The following is a 13,653-nucleotide window of genomic DNA, read 5'->3' on the forward strand; positions in this document are numbered from 1 at the left end:
CTCTGCACTTGGTGCGACTGCTTATGGCATTAAGGTGGAGGCTCACCACCTCACCTCATCCTGACCACAGCAGCTGGTTGGATGGGCAGCGAGGATCCCAGTGAGGATCCATCTTAGTACCAGGGCTGGCTGGAATCGAGGAACAAAAAGACCTCAGGAGTAGAAGATTGGGGAAGGAGTGGTGAGAACTGGATTGTCACTGCGCTACAATTCATAACTGCTAACCGGGGACGATGCAAATGGGATTCAAATTTTATAGGAATGCATCTGGCCAGCAGAGGGAGGGGCCCAGCAGCGTTGAGAGCACACCACACATCACTATAAAGTATCAGAAGCAAGTAACATTAATTTTGTAACTCTTAATTATAGTCTTTATATTTTGTGTAGCTTTTACAGTCCAAAAATTAAGTAGTATAATTGGAATTATGGAAAATCAAGGGTAGAGTTTTACTCAAAGCTGTTAATGTTTTAATATTTTTCTTCTGTAAGTTGCCCGAACATATCTGTACTTACACAGAAATGACACAGGCTGCTTTTATCATATAGAAATTACCTTTCCATTCCATTATAGCTTGAGTAAAACATATTAAAAGAAAGGCTCATTTTAAGAAAGACATTTTTTTAATTAGTGTGCAGTTGAAAAGTGTTATTAAAGAGTGTTCACTTTGTAGCTTTCCAAGAACAGAAAGAACCCATTTGCTGTTCTTAAACTTAGGGAGTCAAGATGTGCATCTTTTAAAATAAAATAATTAGAATATAAAAAAAAGAAAATTTCTTCTTGATTATAGAGATGGTTACACAAATATATATAATACCCATACATTGTACCTTTTGAATTTGTGAATTGTATGGCATATAATCTATATCCCAATAAACCAGTCTGGTTGAGGTTTGTTTTTTTTAAGAAGATTATATAGCCTGCACTCATATGGTGGTGGTGATTTAATCAATCTCGTCATCTTCTGAGGACTCCTTTCTCTCTCTGAGACTTTTTCTTTTCAATCTATCTCCAATTTCTAACTACTATTCATTATTATGTACAGCAGTATAGGCGACCAGGTTTCTGTCCTACCTTTGTATATTCACCAACCCTTTAATATATTTGCTGAACAAAGGTCATCTTCTAGGTGTCATCACTATAGAAAACCTTCCCAAATTAGCATATCCCTGCATGCTCAGTGTAAGTCTCATCCCTGAAGCCTGTGGAGGATTCGATCAGAATCTATGGTGAACTGAGCAAAAGGAATGGGATTGGTGCTGTATGTAAATTTTACTCACCTGTGAAAACCCCTTGCAGTACTGTGTCTGTTCTAATAGAAACAGTGTACCTACTTAATTGGGTACATTACTTTTCCTCCAAAGCCAAGGGATTAAGAGATGACTTATTTATTATAAGTAACTTTCTTTCTTACCTTCATTCCTTTTTTTTTACTTCAGATTATTCTCTCTACCTGCATTTGATAATGAAACTTTAAATTATGGCAGGCTAGAGATAGGGGAAACCTTCCCCCTACAAAACACCTATAAATGCCAAAAGAAATATTACTAACATTTTGAAATATATCAGTGTGTTTGCAAAAACATAAAGTTGAAAGAATCAAATATAAAAAATTGGAAGAAAATCATGGTAGTACCTGGAAGCTGAAGCTGTGACCATTCTGAAGCATGTGCCCATCTTTGACTCTTAATGACCATAAGAAGAGCAGAGGAGGAAGTCTTGGTGCTGAGATTGGTAGGTTTTACTACTTGGAAACTTAGAATGAATTGGATATCCTCCCAGGGAAGGATTGGCTAATAAGTATCTGTCTACAGCAGAGGAAAAATTACCTGATTGACCTGCATTAGAATTTAAAAATAAAACCTTTCCATTACCTGAGCGTTGGATTGAATTTGCCTACATTACAGGTGTGGTTTCAGAAACTACTTAAAATGGGTTGGCATTGATAGGGCCCCAGGGCACCTGGCAGCAGCAAGTCCTTTTTGTAAGGCTGTGTTCAACTTGGACTCAGAGGATTCCCACAGAACAGTCCAGAGAAACATGGGACCAAAACGCAAACTCAAACAAGGGTGCAACCCCACACAAGCAAAAGGTAGAAAGTAACAAACAAATGTCAGAAAGACCCACCAGGATCAGACACTGTAATTTTGAGCTCAGGTTATAAAACTAAATGTTTGCACTCTTTAATAATATAAGAAAGAATACTTCAAGAGACAAGATGTCATAAAACACTATAAAGCAGAGTTTGGAAAGAAAAATTTTTATGCACAAAAAGTTTTCCTTGAATGGATAATATAATTAACCTTTACAATATGACAATAACTTTCATTGTGATAGTTATCATGTTAATTGTTGACTGTTAACTATCACATACCCACCTAAGTAAAAGAAATATGTGTCCATCATTTTATTTTTTATCCAATCCCAGCAGTTTCCCCACTTTGCTTTCTCCCACCTCCCTAATCTATCACCAGTACATTACATGTAACCCACTTATGTCTCCACCTTTGGTAGTAATGTATAAAACAAGGTGAAAAACTGCCATTCTCTTTAAAACTATCCCAATACATTCTGCTTCCCAGCAATTGTCAACAGTTTGGCTCAAATAAACTCACAGAAATTCTCTACAGGTTTGAATGTTTATAAGTTAACAAAATCACAAGCCTTTAATACAGTTCAAAACTCACTGGTGACCTGACTGGCATGGCTCATTGGTTGAATATCAACCTATGAACCAGGAGGTTGCAGTTCAATTCCCAGTCAGGGCACTTGCCTGGGTTGCCAGCTTGATCCCTAATAGGGGGCATGCAGGAGGCAGCTGATCAATGATTCTCTGTCATCACTGATGTTTCTACCTCTCTCTCCCTCTCCATTCCTCTCTGAAACCAATAAAAATATATTTAAAAAAGCAACAACTCACTAGTGGAGATCCATCATTAAATTATCAAAAATGTCTGTTTATTTTTTTAAACTTGAATGCATAGATATCTTACCTAATAATAGACAAACATTTAAATTGACCGTACCTTCACTATGCTAACCAGCCAATCAGGAGAGTATGCAAATTAACCCCCAGTTAATTTGCATAGGTAGGCTCCAAGCCAAGGAGCAAAGCCTGATGGCTCCAGGTGGAGCAGCGAAGCCCAATGGATGCCCTGTGTGTCTATGTCTCCTGTCAGGCCCCAGCAGCCCCAAGCCCCACCACCTGGGTGCTGGGGCTGCTGGGGGCCAGATTGGAGACACAAACACGCAGGGGAGCCCGGCACCCAGCAGCCCCAAGCCACTCCAGCAGGCCTATTGTGGACCCGGCCTGGAGCCGTGGGGCCGAGCAGCGAGGCACAACCCACCAACCCACCCACTCCTGCGGGACGATTGCGGCAGTGTCTGGGACTGTGGACCAGGCCAGGCAGCGGGGGGGGGGGGGTGAGCAGGAAGGCATGACCTGCCCACTCCAGGAGGCTGATGCAGCCTAGCCTCTCTGCCGCTGCAGCCTTCACAGCTGCAGTGTTCAGACCCAGGCTCCCAGCCTGCCCTGGGCTCTGCTCAAGGAGGGGCTGGGGGCCTGGGATTTATTAAACTTTACTGGAGCTGCACCCCACACCCCCAACCCCTGTCCCAGAACCACACTGCCTGAAGCAAGGCGCTCCAGCAGCATCCTGACAGGTGGGCAGCGGGAGAGCCATGGAAGGGTGGGGCCACCAGAGCCAAGCTCCCGTGGGTCTGAGGAGAGAGCCTGAAGGAAGAGGAAGCTCCGGCAAAGCGGCCGGCCAGGAGCCATGGCCATGGGGTCTGCAGGCATCCTGGGCAAGCGCCACGGCTTTGGCGAAGTTGCTGGCCAGGAGGCGGGCAGCCCAAGGGGCGCAGAGCAGCGCCAAGGTGGGGTGCACTGGAGGGGGATCAGGCCTAGTCAGGGTGCTGGCAGGCGGGGATCTGCCTCACCTGTGGAGAGCGAGGTTCTGCAATGGCCCCAAGATGCAGGAAACTAGAGGCAATGACTGCCTGCATGGAAGGATGCCCAGGGGGAGGGGCGCTGGCTCACAGCCCTGTGGAGGGGGTGGAGGGGCGGTGCCACCTCAGTGGAGGAGCACTGCACTGCTGAGTACCCCACTGTGGTGGTTTGATGAAGCTCCCAGCCTAACTGGGCTTCGCTGAGGCCTGCGCACTTGAGAGGCCAGGACTCCTGCTCCTGCCTTGGCTCAAAAGCAAGCCTGCACCCACCCTGCACCCAGTTCCCACTCCGCCCCCAGTTCTCGTCCTGCCCCATGGGGGGTGCACACCTGCACGGTGAGTGCAAGCCTACCACCTGCTCCCCAGAAGGGGGTGCAGTAACAAATGGGGGTAGGGGCGGGGGAGAGGAAAGAATGTGGAGCATCCATGATGAAGAGGTGCTTGAGATGGAGGCTTAGAAGCCTGATGGGGAGGTTTGTTCTGTCTGTCCCATAGTTGCCCCATAGGAAGGGCAGAGGTAACACAGCTGTAAGGGCTCCCTGCTGCTGAGTCCAGTTCCACAGCCAACTGGAATTGGCCTCAGTTTCCTGGTCTGTAAAATTGATTAAGCGTGTCCCAGTGCCTTCGCTGAGCTTTGAGAGCCAATTGAGATACTATGTAAAGAAAATGAGGGAAGATGTGAGAAAGAAAAGAAAGGGCAAGCAACACAAAAGAAAGATTGGAAGGAACCTGTAAACCTATTGTCACTTAAATAGGGAATATAGTCAATAGTGTTGTAATGACGGTATGAAGCCAGGTGGGTACTGGAAATATCGGGGAACACTTTGTAAAGGATATGATTGCCTAACCACTAGTCTGTAACTAATATAAAACCTGAAAATAATACAAAATAACGTTGAATGTAAATAAATGAAAATAGGAGTGAACTTTTTCTATATTTCAAAGTTTAAATAAAGCCTGTAAAGGAAGTAAGGGGGAGAATAAAAATAGTGTTTTTTATTATACCACTTTATTGTCTTTTCAGTATATGAAAAAGACAGTTGTTTTTATATAGTGCTTTTATACTTTTCTAAGTCATCATCTCATTTGATGTTCAGGGCAACTTAAAGACAAGATAATTATTCCCTCCACTATTCAAAGAAAGGAAATCTTGGTGCCTGGCCCCAATGTTTCAATCGTCAAGCCCTTATTGTAAAGCAGGGTTAGTGAAATTTTCTGTGAAGGGTCATATCTATACTAATAAAAGCCTTGGGGGTGATCCGGCCAGCAGGGGAGGGCAGTTGGGGATAATCAGGCCGGCAAGGGAGTAGTTAGGGGGCAATCAGGCTGGCAGGCTGAAGCGGTTAGGGGCAATCAGGCAGGCACACAGGCGAGTGGTTAGGAGACAGCGGTCCAGGATTGTGAGAGGGATGTTCAACTGCCGGTTTAGGCCCGAGCCCAGCAGTCAGACATCCTGGGATCAGGTCTGCCGGACATCCAGGACCATCCTGTGATCAGGCTTAAACCAGCAGTCGACATCCTCCAAAGGGTCCGAGAATGGAAAGGGTGCAGGACCGGCTGAGGGTCACCCCCCCTCCAGTGCATGAATTTTGTGCACCAGGCCACTAGTCCTATATAATAAAAGCCTAATATGCTAAGTGTCCGGTCATAGGGTTGTCCATTCAACCAATCAAAGTGTAATATGCTAATGATATACGAAGGCTGCTCAACCGCTTGCTGTGACGTGCACTGACCACCAAGGGGCAGATGCTTCAACCGATAGATTGGCTTGCTGCTGAGGTCCGTCCAATAGGGACTGAGCCAGATGGGCTGGACATGCCCTGAACTGTTCAAATAACGAGTTTACTATATTCTGGTACATAAGTATGGACTCCATTACACTCGTTGTAGTGGCCTTCTCGAAATACTTTTTTATCCGAGGAAAATACTTATAAGTTTTAGTTTCAATATCTCGCTTGAAAATTTTAAGTTTACTTTCAAAAGATTTTATGTATCCAAACATAACGTCAATACTTTTGCCAAAACCTTGTAATTTTAAGTTCAGTTCATTCATATGTAGAGAGATCTGTAAAAAACATCAAATTGCTGACCCACTTATGATCATTGATCATTTGCCAGATCCTTATTCTCAATAACTACCGTAATTTCTTCAAAGCACTCCACAAATAGCTCAAGTACTTTACCTCGACTCAGTCATCTCACATTATTGAACATCAGTAGTCCACTGTAGGTTGAATCAACTTACTGTAAAAGTGCAGAAAATTCTCGCTTGTGAAGGGGTCGAGAAGCTATAAAATTCACAATTTTTGTTACAACTGACATTCAATCATTAATACTGAGAATCCTGATTTGGCACACAACACCTCCTGATGGATAATGCAATGAAAAGGTACAAGTGGATGTCTAATAGCTTCCATAAACAATTTCAGTAATCCCACATTTTTCCCACCATATTTGGTGCACCATCTGTCGTGACTGACACAATTTTAGAGATATCAATGTTTAGGTCACTGAATGTTTTTATAACAACCTTACATATTTCATTTCCTGATGTACTTATTGGCACTGATTCTAACTTTATCAACTCTTCTCTCATTGTGAGACCATCAGAATATCTAGCAATAATGGCCAACTGAGCATTTGATGTGTCATCAGTAGTTTCATCAAGAGAAATCAAAAAATATTTACAACTATTTAAGTCTTTTTTTAATTGATGTACATTTTTGTTGAGATCTATTATTCTGTCTTTGATAGTATTTCTACTGAGTGGTAACTCAGAAATTCTTTTAATAATATCATCTTTATTTTTCATATTGTGAAATAGAGCTGGTGCACATCTTAGAAATGTTTCCTTAATAAATTTTCCATCACTGAGGGCTTTCTCATGCTGGAGTGACCAATACAGTAACTTGCTGATGTTAAATTTGTATAGCATCTTACAAATTTAATGATGGAATTTGATTGACTTTTATAGAGGCGTAGCTGCCTAGAAATGCATTCCTTCCTTTCATCGATACTTTTTTTCAAGAGCTGACAATGATTAGTTTCAAAATGTCTCTTTACATTCCACATTCTGTTTACTAGTGTTTCACTACACAGTATGCACAATGATCTGTTGTTTCTGTAGACAATCCCGTACATCTCGGTCCATACGTCTTGAAAGGGTCGGCTACTGCTACTTCCACTTCCTTTATCATTCAATCTTGTTTTTTTTAATTTTTTTGATTCTCCATCACAAGGCTGCAAAAATAAATAAATATAAATCACGGAGTTTTTTATAAAAGGTTGATAGGTTTCGTACCTATTAACTTTTTGCAGTGTTGTTAAACTGACTCCTGGTGCAAAACAATTCAAAGATAGTATGAATAACCAATATATGGTTCTGTAATCAATTATCTTACATGCAGAATGCCTCTTCGAGCACTGTTGCACTGTATATCTTTTTCTTCTAACCCTCCCACTCCTGTTTCCTAAGGAACATGGCGATCAAGTGCATCCGTTTGCCAAATGCACCTGAACGACGGGAAGCTTACCCGAGGCACATGTTGACAATAACGAGGCTGTTTCCAGAATTGGGCATTTTGTCACTCGAGTAAAAATAAAATGTCATGAGTAAAGATTAATCTCTTTTTAGTGCAATTATTAACCTTTTTATATTAATGTCAATACTGGAACAATGTATCTTGGATGTTTTCACTATGTATCTTTGCTATGCAATACCAATGTACATGTTTACATCCAGTTTTAGAATTGCATTATTGATCATGAGTAACGTGAGTAATAATATTACTCGAGTGATGCCCAACTCTGGCTGTTAGGAGAGACAAATATTTGAATTATGCAATTTTTTGTCTCTGTCCATGTGAATTATGGTACCTATTTGCTTTGTTTAACAATGGACAGGTTACTTTGATTTTCTAAATTGTATAAGTCATCCCATTTGATCGAATGCCTTATTGATTGAATGACTCTCCCATTGATTGTGATCTTACTGGTTATCAAAGCACATTCTTCTATACCTGGGAAACAGGACAGCACAATTACCCTAAATTGTTTTAGTGGCCACAGGTGGTACGTTCCAGCTGACTCAGTGGTCTCAAGACCAGGACATCACAATTACTCTAAATTGTCCTGACAACTCAGTGGTCGGGAGACCCGAGGGCTCTAGATAATGTATTTCTGTCAATTCAGTGACCCCGAGACCTGAAACTGTAATTAACATGCTTAATTCTGCTTCTGTAATCTGCTTTTTTGTGAGCCAGGTGACTCATTCCAAACCCTGGGATGTAATCAATACCTTTGTGATTTTTGCCTATATAAGTCTGTTTTTGCCACCATCTTATCGCTATGAGATTTGGGAATGGCCCCTCATAGTCCCAGATTGCAATAAATATGACTCTTTAATTCGACTTCTTGAGGCGTTCTTCTGTGATTCGCGGGGTACATTACAACATTTGGAGGCCCCAGCGAGATGCAGCCCCTTAGGGGTGCTGTTTCAGACGCAAAGGGAGGCAAAACCTCCCCTGAGCCGTTCGTGGAGACTGAGGAGTCTCTAGGGGGTGCGCACCCTGAGAAGTTCCAGGGCCCCGGAGAACTCCCTTTGGATCCAGCAAACGGGCAGGGGACGTTGGCCCGTCCCTAAAAAAAATTCATCGAGTCACCTGGAAAATCCTTTAGAGGTAGATTCTGGGACTGGTCACTGGTGGTGGACTCAAAAGAGGGCTGGACGCAGCAGAACCTCAGAGTTCGACGTCCGACGCGACAGCGTCTGGGGGTCCTGTTCTGGGCAACCTTAGGTTGCATTTGTCTGGTTTGTTTTGTCTTTGTCAAAATGGGTCAGGGATTGTGTGATCTCTAAGGGACTTGTCCTGTACTGGAGGAATGGCTTCTAGATGGTATTCACCATCTCTGGGACTTCCAGGAGGGAAGTCAAAACTGGACTGGCTAAGGGTTCAAGTCTGACCTCTTTTAAAAAAAGGTAGAAGAGAAGCGTTCCTAGGCAGTTTTCTACTGCCTCTGTTCAGGGACTTGTTCTGTATCTCTGCACAATTGAAACTGATTTGTTGGTATTTTGTGGTGTAAATGTGGCGCGCACCTGTGTAAAAGTGTTTTGTTTGTTTGTTTTGTTTTGTTTTCTTAAAAACACCTTCTAAACATCTCCTGAGTTTCTGTGGTGATTCAAAGTTTTAATGGGGAATGTATCTAGTTGTCGTGTCTATTTAGTCTTGTTTTCTTTGTTCAGTATGAGTACCGTTTCTGTCTGGACGAGACATGGGTCGAGAATCCTGTCCTGGGATGTGGGAAAGGGAGGCCCCCACATCTGCTCCTGTCATGCCCCCATCAGGGGACTTGGGCAATGTTCCTGTTATCTGCCCAAGATCCTAAGACTGTAAAAGTACTTGTTCACTTAAAGTGTGTAAGTGTGGATGTTTATTTGATGTTTGTATGTCTACTTAGGTACAATTATTTGTTCATGTAAGTGGGGAAATCTGCGAGAAAAAAAAATGTTTGATTTAAGACTGAAGGCTCTGACTGATGGCAAAACGCCCCAAGCGGCCGCTGGGTTCTTTTCCCAAGGGTGCTAGTTCTCTGTCAGAAGTGGAATCGGCCCACCTAACTAGTCTGTTTGTTTATTAGGGACTTTGATTTGCTCTGTGATATTTCTGTGTTGGGTTGAAATTTTGGAAATTCTGGGGTAGATTTAAAAGATATTTGTGGCTTTTCTAGTCTGATTGGGACATTTAGGGGTGGGGCTCACAGTTCCTCAGGGCAGAGATTTTATGGGCCCTTCCCCCTGCCTGTGCTGAACTAAATAATATTGGCCAGTGTCATTTGGCTTGCTGGTTAAAGGAAGACAATGGGCCCTGGAATCTGTAAGGTGGGCGGGAATGAAGCTGGTTAATCGTACTGAAAGGGTTTGGTACCTGTTGCTGCTAGCAGAGGAGGGGCTGATATCCCCTTCCAGTGCACTCTCTTGGGAGAGACCTGATTGCTGCTCTGTCACAGGGGACGGGTACAATGGCAGGGGCCTGGTACCCAACCCACTGCCATAGGAGCACTTTGTAACATGCAGGGAGTGTTTCCCCTTGGCCAGCATAAGGACCACTTGCCCCCACCATGCCACCATAGCTGGCTGGAGGCAAGTGCTTTTTCCAGTGGGAACAGAGAGAAAAGGGCTGCCAGATGAAAATGCCTTTCCCCCAGGCTTCCCATCCTGTGGCAGGAGCACCTCCACTGTCACCTAGGGACCTGCGCTGAGCTCCGGGCTTCCACCTATCAGGCTCCCATCTCCAGAGTCCTCTGCTCACCGGGGTTGTAACTGCCTCTCATCCTCTGAGGGGTTATTTTGAGTAGGCGCGAAGAGGGAAATTTCCCTGTGCCTCTTTGTGCCTCCCTGCACCCCAATGAGACCCAAGGCCTCCTTGGACACTTTTCACCGTGTTCTGTTGGGGGTTTGGGGGGTGGCTTAAAAGGCAGTAGTTAGAACAAGAAACTCTAACAATTAGAAGGATTTGAAGGAATGAATTGGTCACAGCTGGTAGAGGTAGCCCAGAAAGTCTTTAACAATAGGGATACCACAGAGAAACAGGACTAAAGGAAAGAAAAGGCTGGCAGCAAACTAGCAAAGCATTAGTATGCCTATTGTAGGAAGTAGGGGCACTGAAAGAGAGAATATCCTGGTAGGTTAACAAAAGAAAGCAGAAGGCTGAGGGAAAACGCAGCCTCTGGAGGATTTACACTCAGGGAAGGGAACTAATAGGGCCAAGACTCCTTTTCCTTGAACCCCTTAGAGCCCAGAATAATAATTTTTTAGTTTCCTGGTGTATTCTGGAGCAGCCTATTCAGCCTTGACAGAGCCGATGGGACCCATAACATCTAAGAAGACATCGGTCCAGGGAGCCACCAGACAAACTGCCTTTTTCCGTGGACATCAAAGAGGACTGTGGACCTTGGAAAGAACATGGTAACACATTTGTTTCTGGTCATGCCAGTTTGCCCATACCCCTTAATTGGACGTGATCTCTTACAGAAACTACAAGCCACCATATCCTTTGAGGGGGACGGAGCACACTTCACTGTGGATCCAAGGAACCCAGGCCCAGACCCATCCTCCCCTGGCCACATTCTTCTAACCTGTCCTCTCTCAGATGAATATCTCTTGCAGGAAAGGGCCAATGTGACTCTGCTTACTTGGGGAAATTACGTCTCTTTCCCATGGTTTGGGCAGAAAACAATCCCCCCCCCACCCCCCCGCCGGGGTTAGCAAGTCATCAAGCACCTGTAGTAGTCTAATTGCAAGCCACCGCCACTCCAGCTCAGGTTCGGGAATTCTTAGGGGCAGTTGGATACTGCCGCCTGTGGATACTGGGGTTCGTGGAGATTGCTGAACCTCTGTGCTCAAGTGCTGGGGAGGTGCAGCCGTTAAACTGGTCCGAAGTGGAGCAACGGGCCTTTGAGAAGCTAAATAATGCTCTTGTCTCAGCACCTTCCCTAGCCTTGCCAGACGTCAGGAAGCCCTTCCACCTCTACGTGAGTGAGGTAAGGGGCATTGCCAAAGGGGTTCTCACCTAGACTCTAGGTCCCTGGAAGAGACCTGTGGCCTATCTGTCTAAGAGACTAGACCCCATGGCTGCAGGGTGGCCAGCGAGCCTCCGGGCAGTGGCCGCCACAGCATTGCTGGTAAAGGAGGCAGATAAGCTGACTTTGGGCCAGGAACTAGCCCTGACTACACCCCATGCTGTGGAAGCCCTCCTTTGAGGTGCTCCGGAGAGATGGATGTCAAACACCAGGGTCACCCAGTACCAAGCTGCCAAGGAAGCCGTGAAAAAACCAATGGGGCCTTTACAAGAGGAGGAATTGGCAGAACAGAAGCAAGCTACCAGAGGACCAAATGGTTGGTGGACTCTACCAGGTGGCAGACTGTTGGTCCCAAAGGCTCTAGGTCGGACTTTAGTTGCCCAGTTACACCAGGCTACCCACATAGGTGTCACCAAGACTTCTGAACTTTTGTGAGAATGGTCACAGGTAAATGCAAGGTAATGGGGGTCCCCCCTGGGAATTCAGGCCAGGGGAAACTCCCCAGGAGAGCATTGGGAGGTGGATTTCACAGAGATTAAGCCACTGGCATCAGGGTATGAGTACCTGCTAGTTTTTATAGACTCTTTCAGGGATGGGTTGAAGTCTAGCCCACCAGGACTCTACAAGGACTTTGACTAAATTTATCCCAGAAACCGGTGAAAACTGGACCAACCTCCTGCCCTTTTGCCTACTTACAGGCCAGGTGTACCCCCAACCGGGAGGGGTTCTCTCCTTTTGAAATCATGTTTGGTAGATCTCCCCCGATCCTACCCAAAGTTAGGGGAGGAATTAAAAGCTCCTTGCTCAAGTCCTTGCAGGCTCTGCAGTATACCCAGAGAGCCACCCATAAGCTGGTTCGAGACGCCCTGCCAGTGCCACCTCGGACCCTGTACATCCCTTTCCAGCCTGGGGACTCGGTGTGGGTAAAGAAGTTCACTACCCAAGGACTCACCCCAACTTGGAAAGGACTACTGTCGCCCTGCTGATGGCATCCAGACCTGGCTACACCACTCCCAGCTCCTGCACCAGGAAATGGCCTTGATCCCGGCAGCCAGCGGCCTCACCCGTGAGATCCCTAGCCTGGACTCCATGCAGGCCAGGAGGAAGCTCGATGCCTGCAGGAGGGGAACTGGACTTCAGTGAGGGCAGTACTGATGGGGACCGTGGTACTAGGGCACTTGGTAACTGTAAGAACATTTTTACTAGCCAGGGAGAAAGTCCATGGCCAAGTGGGGCTAGATGTGCTAGGGGACAGGAGAGCAGGAACAGAATAGAGAATGATGCTAAAAGAAGTGGGGTGAGTAAGTGAAAATTAAATGTGCCAAGCTGGCAGTTTAGAAAAATTAATTCGGTCAAACTACTTGTAGTTAGGGGGCAGTATAATCCCCTAACTAGTAAAGATGAGTCCAAGATTTGACTCATGTACATAAAACCAGTGGGGAATGAAGTATGGTACCTATTTGCTTTGTTTAACAATGGACAGGTTACTTTGATTTTCTAAATTGTATAAGTCATCCCATTTGATCGAATGCCTTATTGATTGAATGACTCTCCCATTGATTGTGATCTTACTGGTTATCAAAGCACATTCTTCTGTACCTGGGAAACAGGACAGCACAATTACTCTAAATTGTTTTAGTGGCCACAGGTGGTGCGTTCCAGCGGACTCAGTGGTCCCAAGACCAGGACAGCACAAATACTCTAAATTGTCCTGACAACTCAGTGGTCGGGAGACCCGAGGGCTCTAGATAATGTATTTCTGTCAATTCAGTGACCCCGAGACCTGAAACTGTAATTAACATGCTTAATTCTGCTTCTGTAATCTGCTTTTTTGTGAGCCAGGTGACTCATTCCAAACCCTGGGATGTAATCAATACCTTTGTGATTTTTGCCTATATAAGTCTGGTTTTGCTACCATCTTATGGCTATGAGATTTGGGAATGGCCCCTCATAGTCCCGGATTACAATAAATGTGACTCTTTAATTCGACTTCTTGAGGCGTCCTTCTGTGATTCGAGGGGTACATTACAACACATGCGTGTCACCCAAAATGAGTTTGCGTGTCACCTCTGACACGCGTGTCATAGGTTCGCTATCACTGCTCTATACGCACGTGCTGCTGATTATTG

The 13,653-nt window shown here is 44.9% G+C and overlaps 1 protein-coding gene across 3 annotated transcripts in view; it reads left to right on the forward strand.

Moving 5' to 3' along the window:
- Window positions 1-13,653, forward strand: part of LOC132230859 (guanylate-binding protein 6-like) — a 349,236-nt gene that overhangs the window by 77,822 nt on the left and 257,761 nt on the right. The gene's annotated exons all lie outside the window — the stretch shown is intronic.

This window comes from Myotis daubentonii, chromosome 3, assembly GCF_963259705.1.
Source record: "Myotis daubentonii chromosome 3, mMyoDau2.1, whole genome shotgun sequence".
Lineage (NCBI taxonomy): Eukaryota > Metazoa > Chordata > Mammalia > Chiroptera > Vespertilionidae > Myotis > Myotis daubentonii.